This window comes from Plectrocnemia conspersa, unplaced genomic scaffold, assembly GCF_051122295.1.
Source record: "Plectrocnemia conspersa isolate PC_06_02 unplaced genomic scaffold, ASM5112229v1 ptg000012l, whole genome shotgun sequence".
NCBI lineage: Eukaryota > Metazoa > Arthropoda > Insecta > Trichoptera > Polycentropodidae > Plectrocnemia > Plectrocnemia conspersa.
Genome location: NW_028277176.1, coordinates 6,736,238 through 6,757,355, shown reverse-complemented (window position 1 = coordinate 6,757,355; position 21,118 = coordinate 6,736,238). Strand labels below are relative to the sequence as shown.

Genomic DNA, 21,118 nt, shown 5'->3' with positions numbered 1-21,118 from the left:
TCTAATTTATTAAACATATCAAATATTGTTGCACAATATTTATTGGAACGTATCTACCGCGTAAATCGAGGGATGAGTGTACAGAGTAAAAAATACTTCGCTTATATATTTATAACCGTCACTTTATATTTGTTAATGTTAAGCATCAGTTAGAAAATATATTTATTTGAAATAGGTATGCGTTAAGCTTGTTTCAATGAACCCGAAATTTGGTTTAAGAAAGTGGGCTCCCAAATGCTTTACAAAATTTAACTCATGCGTTTGCGTTTCCTATGGAAACATAGGTCGAACACACGATAGATCATATTAGAGAGCAGTAAGGGCTGAATCAACGTTGTTTTTTTTATTGATATACTTAAATATGTATATAAAAAAATCAGCGATACATAATAAATCAGTTTATTTTGATTAAAACTATTTTATATTTTTATTAATGCAAAATAATTCATATGAAAATGTATATTTCTATATATGTAGGTATAATATATGCGAATCTACAATTAAACGCTCCACTTGATACATCGTGCTTAAGGTGCCGGAAACGGGCCGCGATCACACCATGGCAACACCTGACGCATCTCTCGATTCCTATACCTTTTGGACGCTCAGTCTCGCGACAACTTGTATGGGAGCGGGTCGTGTTTTTGCTTCGTTTAGCGAACTGATCCGTTTTACGATACCGGTACGGTTATCAATTATTAAAAATAGTTTATGCCAATTGAATGTTGACATACGTTAATAAATAGAAAATAATTATATTATAATAGTCATTGAACAAAATATACATATATTATAAACACAATTTTGAAACTTTCAGTGTCGCCAAGGCAGTGGTGTTCGCAATTTAAACGATTAAGTTAAAAGTTCAAGTTTGAAAAAGGGTTACCTTAAAAAGAAAAGTGGTTTTCGTCGTACAATATATATATTATATAAATATATAATATATAAAGGAGTCGCTTTAAGGTGAGTTTCATTTATCATTTTGACAAGTGAATGTTATTTTTTTATTTTGTTTTAATATAGTGTCATTTGAAAATTAATTGGCAGTCGATATTATCGCTTTGTTTATAAAGCGTAATATAAACTGAATTTGTAGTATCAGATCTTGTATCTTGAAAATATATCTAATGTATATATATTAATTAATTTAATACATACAAATGCTATTATTAAGTAATAGAAACAGACATATTCATACCCTATAAATAAAATTATATGTTCGAAAAATATTAAATTTTAAATATTTTTATTAAGTCCCTATTTTTTAATTTCAATATGCATCGTTAAAAAATAAGATGCTTAAGATTATTAAAACAAATTTAATATTCAATGAGATTTTAATATATTAGAAACACAATTTATAAGACCAGACTATACTTATAATCTTTATTTTTTAATTATACAGGATCACTCAATTTTCTAAATTTTATTATATGCTATAGTTATTGTTATTGTAATAAAAAAATATTTGATTTTTTTAATAATCATTCTTCTTAAAAAAAAAACTTATATTGGCAGATAATAAAAAAAATAAATTAAATTAAATATTTTTTATCTATATACATGTAGGTGCATACTGATTTAATTTTTTTGCATCAATGCATACAGCAAATAAGCTGATTTTAAATAAAAGTTGTTGTGGAAAAATCTGTTTTTTTGCTTGGTAGCTTTCAAGTAGTCTTTGATTTTTTTTCTTTAATATTAACGGTTCTATAACACAATATCCGCATCTAAACTATCGTTTATACAATAGTGTATGCATGACAATATAAATTAGCATTAGATTTATTTTTGTTTATCATCATAAATATATTTTACAAATGATTATTATTTTAAAATGAAAAATATATGCTCAATTAATAGACAGCCTGTATACAGTAATGTTAAATAATAAAAATCACTGGTTCACATTTGGGGGGACCAGTTTTCGTCGATTGATATGGCGTTGTTGCAAATTGCACGTCTTAAATCGGTAACATGTAAAAAATGTATAATGTTTGTTGCGAAATTTTATCTATATAGCATATAATTATATTTTAAATATGGTTTTATTAAAAATAGCCTTAGGCATTTTTCAATCTAAGTGATTACGATCTTATCTAAATTTAACTTATTCGCTAAACTTGTATTCTCTCTATAATCAGTTATCTATGGCACGCTTTGAGTAAACAATTAGAGCATGAATCTAAATTGAAACGTATGTTTGTTTTAGCAATTAATTTATTTTATTTGAACTCTTGAAAGTAAAGGAAATATGTTACAAAATAACAATTCAGACATCAACGCAATCAACAAAGTAATATTTAAATTCCACAAATACGTTTAAATTTCTATTAATATTTACCGAGCGGAATTCTAAATTTCAAGTGAAAAATGTTAATAGATCCATACAATTTATATTTATGCCAAAAAATACTTGGCATTCTTATAATGTTAAAATGTTTAGGCTTTCGTGAAGATATTTTTTAATATTTGATACATTTTTTAAAATAAATTATTATGAAATAAAAATTATAATTTTATTTAAATGAATGGATTTATTATACACTATCTACAAAATGATTTTTTTTATCATACATATATCATTTATTACTTATTTAACAACACATTTTTACTTTTCTGCAACATATGTACATAGATCAAAAAACGTCTTATCTAGTTTTTTTTACATATTCAATTTTTTTTAACGCATTAACTTTAATTTAAATTGCATATATTTTTATTTTAAGTAAAACAGAAATTTCTGTATCAAATTATATTTATATTTATTTACAAATTAATAATTATATTATACTATTTTGAAAGACGACGAACGACGGTACGTAATAGCATTGAACGCATATTTATTTATAACTATTCAGCCGTTTTTATTTATGGATGTAAAATCGCTGTGTTTTTAAAGGCGCATTATAGACTTAAGCAGTGTTGTCACACAACACATTTTATTTACGGAACGCATTCAAGTATCAATTAAAAACTTGCATATATATACGCGTGACAAAATGGCGAATAAGCTCCTTGTTTGATTTTATTGCTAGCGTGGGTTGTTTTCTTAAGTTTAATTGATTCAAACCCAATTATTGGAACTGCAATGTCATTATAGGCTTTTAAACCGAAAATTGAGTTTTATTTGTGTTGACTTTTTAATTTATTATTAATATTGCATTATCTATCGCGTAAGATTAGCCCGATTTTAGGTTGTATTTTATTATAATATACCGCTATAATTTGTTATTTTGAGAACATTTTTTTTTATAAAATAGTTAATTATATATATTTTTACAACTACATGTGACGCGTAGCTGTATATACTATTTATCTAAGATTAAATTAATTAAATTACTTAGACTACAATAACATGATATACATGTAAAATTATGAACTAGTTTAAAAATGCTATTAGTCTTTATCTATCATGTAGTTTTTGCCATTATTTTTAGTAATTTTATTGAGAGAAAATATTTATTATATCAAAATATGAATAAAATATAAATTTAATTTTCTCAAAAAATATTTTAGTAATTAAAAAGTAATGTCGTTTTTATCAATAAAACGCAAATATCATTTTTCGGTGTTCTAGATTTTTTTTATAAATTATAATTTTTCTTATTCTAAATAACTTTTTTCCACCTTTCTATTGAAGTACTACTGCCCTTAAATCACACATAAACACTACAAATTTTACTTATTTTAGTTCTAGTTAAATGAAGTCCGGTGAAGAAAAACAATAAAACTTTTCAACAAAAGTTGCAGATTTTATTCGGAGTCATTTTAGCAGTGTGTTATGTTAAAAAAAAAGTGCTCTCATTTCACTCAATGCAACATTCAATTGAGTTGAAAGTTTATTATAAGCTTCAGCTCTTTTTGGGTGCAATCCGGATTTAGGGGTTGAAATCGTCCTTTCTGAATAAAATAGTCACTGATTTTTAAGTCACATTTCAATAGAAGTCTCATTTTTCGTCACAAGTCTGTAATTGTCTTTTTTTGCAAAACAGTATATATGTTGATCATCGTTGTTCTGTAGTATTTGTAGGGACAATTCATTGGGAGCCCAAACACCCTATTTTCAGTCTTTGCAATATTATTTAAAGATCTTTGGTTAGTAGAGTACGAAGTACCGATCTTGTTTGATAATTCTTGGATGTATATCGTTGGATATGCTTAAATTTTAGCTCGTATAACTATTTCATCCCCAAGTTATATGATCCATTTTAAGGCTCGTCCATAAAATCAAAAATATCAGATTATTTTTTTAAACCAACTGTGACATTGTCTGACATCCAATGACAAGCAATTATTGCATTTCATTGCATATAAAATTAATACAATATGCAGCTCCGTATAATTTTTTTTGAAGACCGAATTGTTTTTATTGTTTCATTGTTTTATTAAACAAAGATCAACAAAAACTTGGAAATACGTGTTTACTGCTTCACAAAATACAGTTATATGTATGTTCTAAAATTGAAAACTGTTGTAACATAAATAAATATATAAAATATTTTTTTAATTGCAAAGATGATAATAGAAAAAAGGCATTGAATCTGATTATTTTATACATATAATAAGTTAATTATATATCAAATAAAATATTGATGTAGTGTATTTTTACTATATTACACTTACACGTATACGACCTATGAAAATATTTTTATATGATATATACACACGACCACTGGTCTGTATTTGATGTTTACATAAATATATATTAATATTTAACTAGTAATTTAATATGACTCTTCTGCCTATAATTTACATAAGCGTTAAAAATATAAATTCGTTTTATGTTTTTTCCGCCAATTATTTACATTACATACATGTAAATATGATATACGTAAAATAAATATTTACATAATATAATCATATATATATATATTCTAATTTGATATGAGAGTTCTTATGCATGTATTTAGAATGCATAGCAGTGAACATATTTTAAATATTCCTCAATCTCTAGTCTCAAATTACTCAATGAAAACTTAATCTATTTAAGCTGTTAAGATTAAGATTGAACTGGTGTCAAATCGTCAATATAAAGTCACATCAAATCTATATAAATATAAAACCATGGAGACTGCAATATAAATAATTTATATTCTGTGGGAATATTGTCAAACCGGTCGATCCATGCTTTGAATATAAAACGGTGAATTAGTTTACAATTGGACTGCGGAAAATTGCGTAATGAACTATCAACGCATTGTATAGAATATTAAAAAAAGAACATTTAACCATTAATTAAACATTACTGATACGAACATGTTATCTTGCTCCTTAAACTTCATTCGCTAGAAAGTTAATTCATTAGCCAATTAGCGTTAAACGCTTTAGCGATCATCACCGAGGTGCAGTTAAACTCGGTTTAACCTTTAAACGATTTGTTTATAATGAGATAATATTGTCGGTTTAATAATTTAAATTGTTAATGCTTGTGACTTGACATCGAAATCGCATTAGCAAAACCAAAAACTTGTTTCTTTAAGTCACTTTACTAGAGTAGATCGAACAGTTTGCTGATTATAAAATAAAATCACCACAATCCGCTAACTTTTTGTCCTTCCATCAAATATCTACAACTAATTATTTCTCTTTCTAACTGTCTATATATTAAGAATCTTGATTAATAAACAATGAATTCGCATGTATTTTGCAATCAAAAATTAATTTGCAACAGCTTCAATCCAAGAACGGATGAAAGTGTCTCTAATTTATAATTATTTTAAAAAACGTGTTCTAGACATATATTTTAAATCTTACTCCTTATTTTTTTTTAAAGTGTAATTTTTCAAATAACTGAAATTTTTGAGTCATTGAAAAATGGAAATATTATAAGAAATGCTAAATAAGTTATGCTTGCACTACACTCTCAGGAAGTTGTCCGAACCGAAGTTCAACTGAAGTCGGCCAAGGTCGCCGACTTCCGAGTAGCGGCCACACTGCCACAAATTTCATATGCCATCCGGACGGCGGGCGTGAATGACGTATGCACGGCGGCTGCTGTCATGTGCAGCTGGCATATTTGCGCGCGATCGAAAAATGTGCCAAATAATCGCAATTTTTAAATTGTAACATTATTAAAATTACGTTACTGATAATTATAAAAGTTTGTGTGGGCACTCGCCAATACAATATTAGTGAAAACTTTCCGGTCGTAAATATTCAATTTACGCAAAATCTTTGTCGGCTTTTGCAAAATGCCATAAGGCATAAAAATGATATTTCAGAATACAAACACCACATCTGTGAATATCCTAGAATTTGTCGCTATCGATTCTAAATAAGAATTCGTTATGGTGTAATATTTATATAAACCGATCTAGGAAAATACATAAGGATATTCAAAACGATTTTTTTTAACAAAATCAAGTACCACTAATTATTTTTTAATTATTTAATTTTATATGAAAAAAAATATAATAACGATATCTGTTAGAATAATATACTATCAAAAATATAATTAATCCCTTTTGGTGCCCTAAAATATTCAAAGATGTCAGTAAGAGTCTGTCGAAGTCCCCGATAAGCATGTGGTATTATAACTTGACCACGTGACCACGATGCAGCGCTCGGCGTGTTAACCATAGGACGCCTACGCGCATACTGAAATTGAACCGAGTTACTCGTTCTATCTCAGTTTGCGAAAAACCATATCATTATCTCTTTCACTCTCGTCATTTCACGCGAGAGAGCGAAAGGGGAAATATCTCACCGCTCGCGCTCGAAAGAGCAGCTCAGACTTCGGTCCTTTTGCCGACAATGTTCGAAAGCACTCGAAGCTGGCCAAGTCGACTGAATTATCCCCACTTTACCTCGGACAACTTCCGAGAGATTTTAGACCGAACTCGACCAAAGTAACCCACTATATTCTCCGTCCTTGGCCAACCTTGGCCAACTTCCAGAGAGTGTAGTGCAGGCATTAAACTTTTAGATTCATTGTAACAATATTATTTTTCACCGTATCAAATAGTTCTGCTCTTATTCTCTGGCTAATAGATTTCGTATTTTGATTTTATATTTCATGTATAGATTTGATAATACACTAATAAAGTATTTTCATTATAAATATACCGTTATAAAAAATAATTAAATAGATTCATTGATTATTAACTTGTAACTTTCACGTTATTAACATATCAAAAAATTTAAATTGCTAAAAATTTTATTTATGTATTTTTCTTATAAAATTGTAAAAAAAATATTATCTGAAAATAATTATGAATATATTGCAGAAATTTTTCTCATATTTTTTCCATATATTACAAATATTTTTCTCACTGATATTGGCGAAAGAGACGATGTTTGAGACGAAGTATATTCAAAATGTACAAAAATTAAATGTTTTTTATAAATATAAGTTATTTGTAAAAAAATATATTTAACGCTTGGTAATTATTTTATAACTAATATAATACTTATGAACATTGAAAATTGCACTGATGAGCAATATATTTTTAATTTATATCCAAACGACCCTTGACTTGTCGAATTTAATAAATATCAAGCTCATACATTCAATTGGAATTGATCCAATTTCGTATTCCGAATCAATTGTCATTCGTTGTGTTTATTTCGTGTCAAATAATCGACATTTCAGACATTCGATCCACAATTTTTTTTACGATCATCTTCTTTTAATCTGATATTTAATTATACGGTACATTTTTTCTCACTCTATATTTGCATACATATTACTTGAAGCAGACCACCTGCATCGATAAAGTGGAATCGAAGTAAACGGAAATTTGTAATGCAATGAAATTATAGAGCGATTTAGTGTTTATTGCTGTAATTTTACACGTTACGCGTTGAGTTTAATTGAAATAATGATGATTAAAAGTTTAATAATAAAAAATACTGTATTATATCTGTAATACGCCTTATAAAGATTATAAACAAAACCAAAAATATTATATAGTCATGTTTTTGTAATTTAAGATTATTTATTAATTAATCACCACATTCGAAGTATTACTCAGTCAAGTTAATTAACTATTATTATTATAAAAGTATTCAACAACATCATATTATCTTAAACACATTTTATTAATTAGCTACTGAATTTTTGGTTTAATCAATCTCTAGACACATTAATTATCTTACGTATGGCACAATTTATTTAACCGGCTCAATTGTCGGTACATGTAAGCGAAATCGTTTTTAATTGTAAAATTCAGGTTACGATACCATTAACTTATCCATTCCAAGAACGTAGATTATAGATTTTTTAATACTGTTTGTCGTTTTGATAGAGACTGTCCACTATTTAAAATGATTGATTGATTGATAGACGTTGAGCGAAAGGAACGTGAAAGTTCCATACTGTCCAAATTTGCTCTATATTTATATCTTTCAATCAAGTTCTTTAAAAAATGCTATATGGTGAAGTATATATTTTATATAGATAAAAAAAATATGTACATAGTTAAGATTATTATTTAATTATAGCATTTTAGAATATTTGTTAAATCAGATAATATTTCAGACTACTATATGTATAAGTAAATTTTGTAGTGATTAAAAGAATGCACAAAATACTATTTTATGAAATGATATGTATATATGTACATATATAATTATATATTAGAGGCACTGAATATCAGTTCAAAGGATAACTAACAAAAAATCGCATTTTCGGAAAAAACATTAAAAAAATCATTGCGAGTATGAATTTTAAATTCGTCATAAATATTCAAGTAATTTTCTACATAGATATATATGATATTTTCTCATAATTTTAAATTTGCTAATTGATACAGTACATTAGTTATTTGAACGAAACCAGTCTATAAAAAAATCGTGATTGCGCTGGAAAGGAAATTTTGGCGCCATAGCACTAGTCCATTACTCTCAAAATTAATTTATAACGGTCTACTTTATAGTTGTTGTTTTTATTCACGCACATAAAAATGTTTTAAATTAGTTAATTTATCAATACTTTAAATATACATTGATGATTGATCTATGATCTATGCTTTACAATATTTTTTATATATAAAATAAAAGTATATTTTAGAGAAATTCATTAATATTTCATTAGTAATAAATATATGATATTAGTTTATGTTTGTATAAGTATATTTATTTATATGTTTTGTGCGTTATATATATTATATAGCAACTTAGATAATTATATGTATTTTCTGTTGATTTTTCATAATGCACAATGTTAGTCATATACATACATATGTATGTTCAATATGAATTATACTACAGCCAAAATATATACACGCTTCACGAAACTCAAGGATCACTAGTTTTATCGTCATTAAACTCAATTAAGTGCAATTCAGCGACTTTCAATAAACTATCGAAAGCGATTAACTGTCTGTATTTATTAATTAGACCGCACCTAGGTCGTTAAATGTCAGCGGAAAGATTAGCATAGCTTTTTATATAGCAGACGTTTAAAAAAAGAGGACATGGGGTTCGGCGGCAGATGATAATATATAAATATTAATTTATTATAATCTGCACGACCTTTTGGCATTCAACATCTCGTTAAATCAATATCTAGGCCCTTTTGTAGGGCGTTAAAGCATGCGAGCCATGCGGAACGATTATGATTATGACATTACTGTGTATAGCCATAAACATGCGCATACAGAGTGTGCCATAAAAGTTTATGAACGAACTAGATATTGACCTCCATATTAATCCTTAGTAGAATTTTAAACATTGGTCATAAAGGGAACAATACAATCTTCTACGTCCATCATGTATTCGATTCTTGAACTCGTCTTATTCCTGCTTATGTGTTTTCATTGCTAATTTAATACCGCTGACCCAGATGTCTATATTTTCCGCAAATTCAAACGTTTCTTGTTCTACTTTATGGTACATTTATTTTGCTAGATATTCGTCATATTTTTATTTAGCCTTATTTGCAATTTAGCATATTATATACATATAATAAATAAAAGCTAAGTTTGTTTAGTAAAAATACATTTTGTATGAATTAACAAATATTATTATCAAAATCATAATAAAATCTTACTGATAAACAATTTTATTATGTGCTGAGTTAGTTTTAGAATAAATATTTTTTTGACTTAATTTGACAATTTTTGTGTTGTACTTTATAATAAATAGTTGCACTTTATCGTTGCTATGTTGCTGGATCTTAGTGGTTTTCAATTCATCTCAAAAGTAAAATTGTACTCTTGGAGCTTTAATGTGACTGCTTTGCTAGATTAAATCGGTTGATCGAAACGAAACTGCTGATTTTCTCTTGTTTTGGTGCGTTTAGCTTACAAACAGGAAGGGATCAATGATGATTAATACTATAATGACTAACATGATTTTTTTTAAATTAGTATGAAAATGCGTATCGTGTCTTAATCGATATGTTATATTGTTTTCGTTCCTTTTGAAAATGTAAGATACAAAAATTTAGCCTTTTTAACGGGTCTTGTAAAACTAATTGCAGTACGACGATTATGGGTGATCCTGACATTTTTTGATCCTGACATTTTTTCCATATGCAGTGCAATTGAAAATATAATTATTTTTGATTGTTTATCTTAATTATCTAAATATATTGCTATAGTATATCTATACATAGATGTTGCGTCTCATAATAACGGTGTTTACCGCAACTGCTACCATAATAGTTTTATTAAATAAAAAGTTAATCTGAGCACATTGCTCTGAGATTTATTGCGCAGAGAGCAGATTTTTTTATCTTAAAAAGATCTGTCACTCAGATATGATTAAAATATTAAGTAGCTATTATAAGAAATTGCCGTTTGTAAATTGTAATCCTACGTATCACACCTAATCGAAAGATTGACTGATGTCTGAGAACGTGGCTGAGAATTATATACTTTCCTTTAAGCTTAAATAAGAAAAAAAAACATAGACAAAAAATTGCTTTAATATTTGTTATATATTAAACATTTACAATGTTTATTTTATTTAAAAATTTTTGCAGTCTATTTAATGAAAACCTAAATATTTTTGCAATCAAAATATCTCACCTCAAAAAAATTAATAAACTTGTTGTTGCTTTTGATATTAGTTTTTTGTTTAAATTGATTTATTATGACGTTGGTTCGGGTAATAACATTAAGATATTATTCTATTATTTTTAGATAGTATTCTATTATTTTGATTAAATAGTTATTGGATGAAGAGCTCTTGCTGTAAAATTTAATCTCATTAGGTACATAAATAGCATATTGGATTTATATTTATTTTTTTCGACAATCTGTACACGCTTACAACATAATTTGTGAGACGACACCAAGTCGCCGTAAAGTATCAGCTTTCGATGAGTGAAACGGTACCCAGCCACTTTTGATTGATGAGAGGTCCAATGAAAAGGGTAACCTAATTTACTGTGCGTGAATGACGAAGTTCTAAAACGGCAGATAGTTCGCCGACTAATTGGGAAAGTTTCGGAATGCTTGGTCGGTTGGCAGGCGAGAAATTTTAAGGTGGGTCGTTCGGCAAATTGACACTTTGAGCAAATTACCGTCGGTCGGTAATTGACAGATTGTGAATCTTTGGAATCTACTGTGTCGTCTTTCCTCCGTTGTCTTCAGACAACTTTAGCTCTAAACGACGCTATTAATGAACCAAGAACGGCACTTGGCCTTGCTTGTAGTTAATTTTCAAAATATATTTGCTTGATAGCTAGTTAATTTGACAATAACTGCCGTTTAACTGACTAAATGGAATTTCAATGATAATACAAGTTTCTACCCTAACAAAACTTATTAAGTGATTGATAATAATATTTTTTAATATAATCACTACGAATGAAAAAGCAGCAGAAACTGCTCGTAAACTAAATTATATGGTCAATTATTTTAAACTAAACAATATTGAAATTTTCGATTCGAATAGTGTTTAATTTGATTGAAGAAAATTCAGTTAGAAACAGCAATATTTCAATAATTAACAAGTAATAAATTATTTTAAAGTAATAATAGTAAAAAATAATGAAACATTTCCAATGATTGCAAATGTTAAAAAATCGACTATTATAAATAAAACTGCTCTTTGTAATAAAAAACTAATGCGAGACATAAACAATAGCATGGAATTTTATAGTCTTTGTTGCAAAAATATCACAAGTAAAATTAAAAGTAAAAAATAATGACTCATGATAAAAGTATGCAGTTTTAAAATTATGTGTACAGTCACTATAAAAAAATGAGTATTTTATTACGCATATAACTGCGGAAAAATAAATAAAATCGATTGAAAAAAATTGCAAGAGGCATGAAAAAAATGAGACAGTTTTAATATCAGCACATAATTTTACAAATTTATATTAATAAGCACATTTATAAAAAAGTAATAATATTTAAAATGGATTTAGAGTGTAAACAATATTAAAATATTGTGGATGCTGTCATGGTCATTAATTAAGACACCTTCCATTCAACAATTAGACCATTAAATTAGCAGGTTATGCTATTAAATCATAAGCTCCGGTGACAAAGACATGTGATATAAAAAGACAATGCTTAAGGACACAACTGTGAGAAAACCTTTTTGCAGATTATGCCTCGAAAAGGGATAACACATGAATTTATGATTAAGCAGGCAACGGCAGTATATTAAAAAATAACTAACCAATTGCCATGGAAACCAATTTGTAATTGCCATAGGAACACGGGAAGCAACGATTACTTCCTCAGTCACTGCCTTAGAGATTTTCTCTGACACTTACGCATCAGGGCTCAACTCACCAGAACTTCAAAATCTCTCCAAGTTGGACTCATCAAATTCATACAAACTTCAACCAAGAGAACGCTGTCTCAACTTTATCATAGATCGCAGAAGCTACCGCTTCTCTCTTCGCATCCCCATGTTGAAAATCCAGAGTTGTAATCGCTCAGCCTGAATATAATTAACATATACATATTGTTCGTGCCGATCAATTGTTTCTTCTATTAAACAAAAATAAATAAAAAGACAACGCTAAAAAATAGGCTGTTTTGAATCTTATATTTAGCTCAATGGAAATATGTAACAATAGAAGTATTTTAAATTTAACTATTCCAAACGCATGGCCATTTTATATTATTGTTGGCATACAATAAATAACACATAGAAAAAAAGTATTTGAGAACTTAAATTAAATGTACAGGAAGAATGTAAGAAAAGTGAAAAATAAATCCGTTTATCAACAAATCTATTTGCTTTTTAGTTAGTAAGAAAATGTGAAAAATATTAGTGAAATTATATGTGTCACTATTGTGCAACATTACGAGCTGTATAGTGCTTCGAGTGATCTTGAATTGATGTTATCTATGTTTACACATTATTTTATCGCCAGTTAGACGTTTAAAATATATTTATGTTCGGATGTAAAATATTATTATTTGTATTAGGATTGAATTTATATTTTAAAATGAAATAATAGTGCAAAATTTAAAACTATACAAGGGATTTTCAGTGATACAATTAGTTTAGAAAAAAAATCATATTGGATTAAAAAGCTAAATAGAATGTACCTTGTACAATGTATATACATATACATATATTTTCACCCGTAGATATATATTTCTACTAGTGAAAATACAATTTATGTATGTAAATGGTTGTCTTCAACTGACAGTTTTGAACATTTTTTAAATTATTTATGCTAACAGGATATTTAATTTAAAAAATAGTTACATCACCTGTGAATAAATACAGCTTTACTGATATTAATCAGTAAAAAATATTTTTTTTGATACATTTTAACTGGCTTAGTTAGTTATATTTACACTAGTGAAAATATAATTTCATTGAAAGATTCACACTCACTGTAACACAAACGGTGCATGGATATATTTTCAAACTAATACATAAAAGAAAACAAATTTAAACGTAGTTTCACCAGCAAATAATGCTGAACCATAGAGATAAATTTAAAAAAATAAGACACTATTTTAACTTCTGCAGTCTTTTCTTTGAAAATAAATCATTTAGCTCTGATTAAAATGCTCATAAAAGAATGCGATGCAAAAAATAATAATAACGCATAAAAGTTAGTCTTATTCCTAAGGACATTTTAGATTACTTCTAAAAATTAAATTCACTACAAATTAATGAATCTATAGATATTGTAAATAATGCACCACTAATCGTTTTCGTGCTGTAATAAATTTTGTATTGATAGCAATTTTTAGTCACAAGAAAGAGCATATTAACATATTTTCTACTTAGTTCATATTTTCTCAAGGACCTTTATTTTTTTTGAAAAAAATCTTGGTTATCAAAACTAATGGAGATTATTTTATGATAAATTTTGCACAGAAGTAAATTATTATAATTCTAGTGTAATTGTGTAAAACAATTTGTATTATAAGACTATTTCAAAAAGTATGTTTAAAAAATCCATGTTGTACTTTTTCATTTAGAAATTTGTTGACTATTGTGAAAAAAAGCTTTAATACGAAAAAAGTATGATTTGGATTGACAGTTTTATTTTTAACAAATATTATTATTTAAGGTCGTAAGATCTGACTTAATTTTACATTTATAAAAAATACGCTATTTTTCAAAACTGGCACCAACTGAAAAGTGACACCTATTGATTATAAATATATATAATAATTTATAATTATTTATTAGGATGTCACTGATTCCTAGATAGGAAAGACTAGTGGTTAATACTTACTTAATATTTATTATGTCTGCTTGTATTGCCAATTAGTACAGATTTACCCCGTTCTAACGCATTGGGTTTACAACTGTCAGATTTTAACGCATGATTAAAAAATTAGGTTGCGAAAACATATTATTCAAAACAATCTTGATTATCCGAAATCCAAATTTAATTAACATTAAAAAAACACTTTTATTAACATTAAAAAATCCATTTAATGTAAATGTCATAAAGTACAGCATAATTTTATTTCAATAAAAAAATAGATTTAATTCTAAAATTTAATAGGGTTTCATTAGCAAATGTTTGTGTTTCGCTGGCAGACCAAAAACATAGTGTCAGCATCCCCCATTACAAATCTCTTCAAGTCTTTTAATAAAATATATGAGCACCTAATCTGTGATTGATCAAAATTATAATTATATAATAATCAATAATTTCAACCTTCAAAAATTAAAAATCACAAAATTTCATATGGGATTCGAACCCGTCTTTATTTTTAGTATTTGACTTGTGTGGAAATACAAGCCAAAGCAAAGAATAAACTCAATTTTCCAAAAAAATTTTGCGATGCGTTTTAAAAATAAATATGAAGCTAAGATTTAAGATTTAATAAGTAGAAAAACATTATAAATGTATTTGAAATTTATTGTTTTCTCAGGACCATACATTATCGTCGCATTGAAATTCTTTTAAAATAACCATTCCAACTATAGATTTTTGTCCCTCGCATTTACAAAAAAGCGATGTTTTTACCAGCCTGCCTAAAAATAAGCAATAATTATGAAAATGGGATCTATTATTGACTAAAAAAATATCGTCTCCGAGCGAGCAGGTAGCGAAACTTTCGAAACAAATTTCAGTGTTTCTAAGCTTATGAAAACCCAAACAAAATCTAGAATAATCTAATGAAATATATGTCAGATAAAATAAAGATTTTCAGTTCCGCTTCAAGTCATCTAGAATCGAGGATTAGTAGGTTTATTGATCTCGTCCCCTTTCCGCGGCTCATATATGAGCTTGAATAAACGTGGCTTTTATCAGCCACTACTGCTTTTCTCGTTCAACTTCATTAAGTTAAAACGACACCTTAATACTCTCAATAGTTCAACTCGATCTTCGAGACGACTTTGAGACGGCAAGGAACGCAGTTTTTTATATTATTTTCAATGTATCTTTTACATTAAGACAGTGCATTTAAACATTTTTGGTCGCTGGAAAAAATGTTGTAAATCACTATTTTAAAAAATACCGTTGTATTTTTCAAATAAAATGAATTATTTTATATTTGTGGCAAAGAGAGAAAAAAATGCTAATTATACCTCATATTAGTCTTTAACGATATATATACACAATATACTTATTTATTATGACATAGGTCACACAAGTCACGGTTAAATTATATAATATATGTCAGATAAAATTCTATCATGTCAAACGTAAAATGTTATTAATGAATTTTACGATAATAGTATTATTGCAATTAAACATCAATTTTAAACTGTCGATATTATTGGCATTCTAGGTCACTATGTTAAAGGAAGGATACGAAATCGTGCCTAAGCGATTAAAGGGTCAAAACTTTTCCTCAAATGATTATAGTCATTTCAAGATCAACGTTCGATGTAATGGGATAACAACCTTTTCCTGCCATGATTCAGATTGATAGGATAATGACCATTTTGCCAAAAACAAGGTACTTTTTGATTACATGATACACGAATTCGACAAATCGCACTTTAATCAAATTATAGTTTTAAGTAATTGCTAACCATTTTAATAACTCTAATTGCCGTTCAGTGTTGATTACACAATTAGCTCTAATTGTGTGCCACCCATATTAGCTAAAACTGGCTTTTATGTGATAATTTTATAAAATTCGACACGCACTTGCATGTAGATATTTATGTACCCGCCACTAATTCTATGATGCCATCCAATTAGACCCAGAATCAACAATTAGACAATTGTATGTTATTAAGATATCGTCTAAATCATTTTTTACCTCACTCTCAATTTAGTGAAATGCTTTAATAAAAATGGAATTAAATGTTTTTATATTGCTACTAATGATTTTAAATAATAATACGAGAGCAATAGTTCAATAAGCGCAGTATCGCCACACTAAGTACTGCATTCAAATAAGTAAAACAATTCTTAGTTTTTTTAAATATTGTATATTGAAGTATTAGCATCTGTCAAGACACTCAAGACCAAATAAAAGGAAAACTGTTTAACATAGTCCTCGGTTGAGTACAATTTAATCCGTATACTTATGGTACATGATCTATTGACATATTTTTTCGTTGCAATGATTTATTTGCTCGTTAAATACATAATAGTACTTATAAAAACTCCTACGTGATAATTTTAAATATATACAATTTCTAGAGATACAAATTAAGTGAGGCTAATCATTGATTTTTCCATAAGAAATTATTTTTCAAACAACAGTGTTTATTCCGCGTCATACCCACTAGCTCGTTGATAACATCCAATTAAACTATTCTGCACAATTAGACAATTGTGCAAAATTAAAGATAACGTCCGTGACATTTCTTTTCAACATAGGAAGCACTATTCTTTGATTTGGTGCCAACAGTAAATTGGATATACGCTATAGAAGTGACTCAGAATTTATTTTCAATATTTTTGTGGGTCAACACGTTTACGCAGATTTTTTTATTTGTAATCAAGGACGATTTAAGTGCAGTTGAAATTTCAAAATAAACTGGAGCACGATTAAATTTATCAGATAGTTGATGTGATTTTCTGTGATGTAAATAATCTCAGATATCCGCTTTGCGGTAAGGCAACACTCAGGGGTTTAACTAAATCCGTTTCGGTGTTGTCAACAAAAATATTATTCTTGTAAATCGACACCGGAGTTGGGCGTAACGCTTTGAACTTGAACGGTGCTTCTCAAACTGCTTAAATTATATTGAAATAAATATTATAATCTCAAGAATGTATTCTGTATATTATATAATATGTGAATAAATTTATGGCTTATAATTTTGTCATTAGTTTTACATTTTGATGGCAAGTGGTGTGACTTATTTCGCTGAAAAGCTGTTCGATGTATAGTTGTTATGTACAAATAATAATTATATCAATATATCAGATTGAAGTCGTACAGAAGTATGTTTTAGAAATGGTGAAGTTCTTAAAAAAAACCTTATTGGTGCCTCTCGAAATGTCTATCTAGTCTCTGGTTTGCCTTTGGCATCATCAGAACTCTAATTTAAAATAATGTCAAGCCTTTTATATGTTTCTCTTAGAAGCTTAAATAAATAAGAAAATAAGCGTATTCAGTCTAATGGTTGACCTTTTTAACCTAAAATATCCAACTCTAATAATGAAACAAGTACATATGTATGTCTTTGGAGCACTCTTTATATGCAAAACCCCTGTGGTCGTTACTCAAATAATACAAAATATAGCAAATAAACCGTTAAGGGCATAAATAAATTGTATAAGTACTTAAAAATACGGTTAAAATGTTTTGCTTATGGCGATTAAAGCTAATGGTTTCTGAAAGTCTGTAAGATGAGCAAACATTAAGCTCTCTCTATTAATGTAAGACATTTCTAATAAAGCAGGATAATAATTCTATGGGGTCCCCTTTATAAGCGAAACCATTGTGGTCGCATCTTAAATGTCAACAAAATGTAACGTGTAACGTATGTTTTTGAGTATGTAAGTAGTTTTGATTACGATTAATAACACTAGTGGTTTTTTAAAGTTGCATTAAGCCACTCTTCAAATTCTTGGGTGCTCAAAATATTACGATTTTTTGTTTGTTAAACACCTTAGTTCACATTTGTATGTGGCTATGTAGAATTCCAAACAGTTTCGATTGAAAGTATTGAAAAATGGATGTGAATGTTTGTGCCAATATGAATTAAATATAACCTACACTATAAAAATATATATTATAAGTAATAATACAAATACAATAAAATATTTTAGGATAAATATTAAATATATAAGGTTAAAATTTTAATTGTTTTTTCTTGTGTTCTAAAAAATAATCATAAAAAATGATTTTGCAGTAAAATGCAATTTTTTATATATGTACATGTTATTTATACAACATAAAAATAACGTTTTAGTTTATATCTTATATGTAAAAAGAAAATAAATTTTCTTTGGAAACAAATATTTGCGTTAACACAGTCAGTTCGAGAGCTATCAATTTCGGCATTGTTCATAATTTATAAAGAGGTGGCAAGTTTGCGTTTACGCCCCTACTATTAGCTCTAAAGCACATGATACGGATATATCATTAATCCGATTTATTTTTGAACACATTTATGTATAAAATAATCTATAAATGTGTTAAAAAATATAATGTGTGCTTTAGAGCTAAGGGCGTAAACCCAAACTTTCCATCTCTTTCCAAATTATAGATAGCTCTCGAACTGACTGTGTTAACGCAAATATAGTATATTAAGTGTAAAACAATGCATTTGGGCAAAAATTAAAAATATTAGGCAAAAAATTTTTTTTTAACATAATTTACTATACTTAAATGTATGTATAAAGCGATTTAAACAATTTCAGTTAAATATGTATTTTTTTTATTTTAGTTATACTTTTAATTTTATTTTTTGCAAAGCATGCTTATATTTATATAATATATTACATATATTTTTAATAAGATTCTAGGTATAAATTATATTATTAGTTAAAGATTTATCAAATCGCCATATATCATATATTAGCTACATGCTAACATGCTTTATATTAATATATTTATTTTTCAAATTTCACAAAAAATTGAGAAGCAAATTTTTTATCATGTCTTAAAAGCTCCAGATCCACAAATACCTACGTGTATTTACTTATATTAAATTTTAAATTATATTCGTTTACAAAAAATACTGCTTTAGATACGTTAACAATAATAGAACCTTTAGCGCCTTTTTGTTATCTGATCTTTTCAACGCCTTCAATACACCGCTTTTGCGATTCGATACGGAACATTGAAGATGAATGAGTCGGGTTATCAATGAAAACTTTGAAAGAATCCAATTTTGAATTTTAACACGATCGCCTATAAAGAATCATAAATGTTTTTTTTTTAACGTAGCGTTTTTACTGGAAATGGTACTACTTTATTGCATTCATTAAGATAGGTATTTTGTGTTAATTTTTTAATCAAATTTATATGGAAACTGGAGATGTCAAACATGCGGTTAAATACAGGGTCAAACGTGACCGAAATAAGACACAGCTTCCTATCAATTAAACAATTAAGTTCCTAAGGGCAGTGACGTGTAAGCGGTGGCACGCGAAACGCGCACAATTACATCGTCATCTCACTATGACTTAATTGCAGTGATGTAATTATTTTAGGTCACACTTTGATGACATCATTGCTTTTCAAAAGTTGTTTACGTTTACGTCATCATCGAACAACTATCGATTGTTCGTGATGAATTGCGCATAGGTGTAAAAATGTCCAAAAGAATTTTTAAATGATGCACTATACTTAGAGATACAAAACCTTGGCATACTTATAAAATAATGATGCCGTCTCTAGATTCAGAATTCCAACTAGGATTCCGCTATGGTGCAGTTGCATCGTCTGCGTTTAATGATTCGAAGAATCGGGTTTAAATCTAGATCAAGAACGTCTGATGGTCTTTTTGTGACTTAAGTTTAGTTGCAAATACAAAATCGTAAATCTTGATAAAGTGCACGTATTTGAGGGACGGCTGCATATCAGATTATTAATATTAAAACCTGACTGTGCCATTAAAAGATTACGATCTGCCAAGTCTGATTTTATCATTGGCATGTCCCAAATACGATCGTTAGGATTGAGCTTAAATGACATACTTTTCAATAATACTCATGTGTGAAATAATCTACATTTCAGTATGTGACATAATTAGATTCATGTTTACATTAATTGCAGCCATATGTTAGTTTCGGTCGTTGCATCATGTAGCATAATCTAAAAAATGCGATAAAAAGCAGCTAGACGCATATGAAATGTCGGATCTTTTTAATATCTACAATTTTAATTATATTGTACATAAAATGATTTGTCAATACGATTATTTATAAGGGTATGTATTCATTATGTAACATATTAAGATCGACATAGCGTACTCCGTAACGTCTAGATTGATAACACAGAGCTGCGGGTTCGAGCTACAGCAGCAGACTCGATTTTTTATTTATGTAAATGCCATTTTATTTAAAATTGGCCCTAGCTGTTAAGTCACTATTTTATACATGAGTATTTAATACACATGATAATTGACAATTTATCAAGATTTCACTATTTCCCAGACTTTTAGTCTGGTGGTTAATACTTATTTGTACGTATTCATTGTGTCTGATTAACTTAACCAGTTGGTACAGATTTACCCCATTGAAACGCATTGGCCTTACGCCTGTCAGGTTAAATTAATAATATGATATATGTATGATGAGTCATTTTTCTGTACGGTGTGCTTCAATCATAACATTACGCATTATTACATTTTATATTATCTC

The 21,118-nt window shown here is 28.0% G+C and overlaps 1 protein-coding gene across 1 annotated transcript in view; it reads left to right on the top strand.

Moving 5' to 3' along the window:
- Positions 1-542: 542 nt before the first annotated feature.
- The window catches only part of LOC148228068 (uncharacterized), a 48,212-nt gene continuing 27,636 nt past the window's right edge, over positions 543-21,118 (top strand). The window contains exons 1-2 of the mRNA XM_088200216.1: positions 543-682; positions 818-963. The gene's annotated coding sequence lies outside the window, so the exon portion shown is untranslated. The remainder of the gene's footprint in view (positions 683-817; positions 964-21,118) is intronic.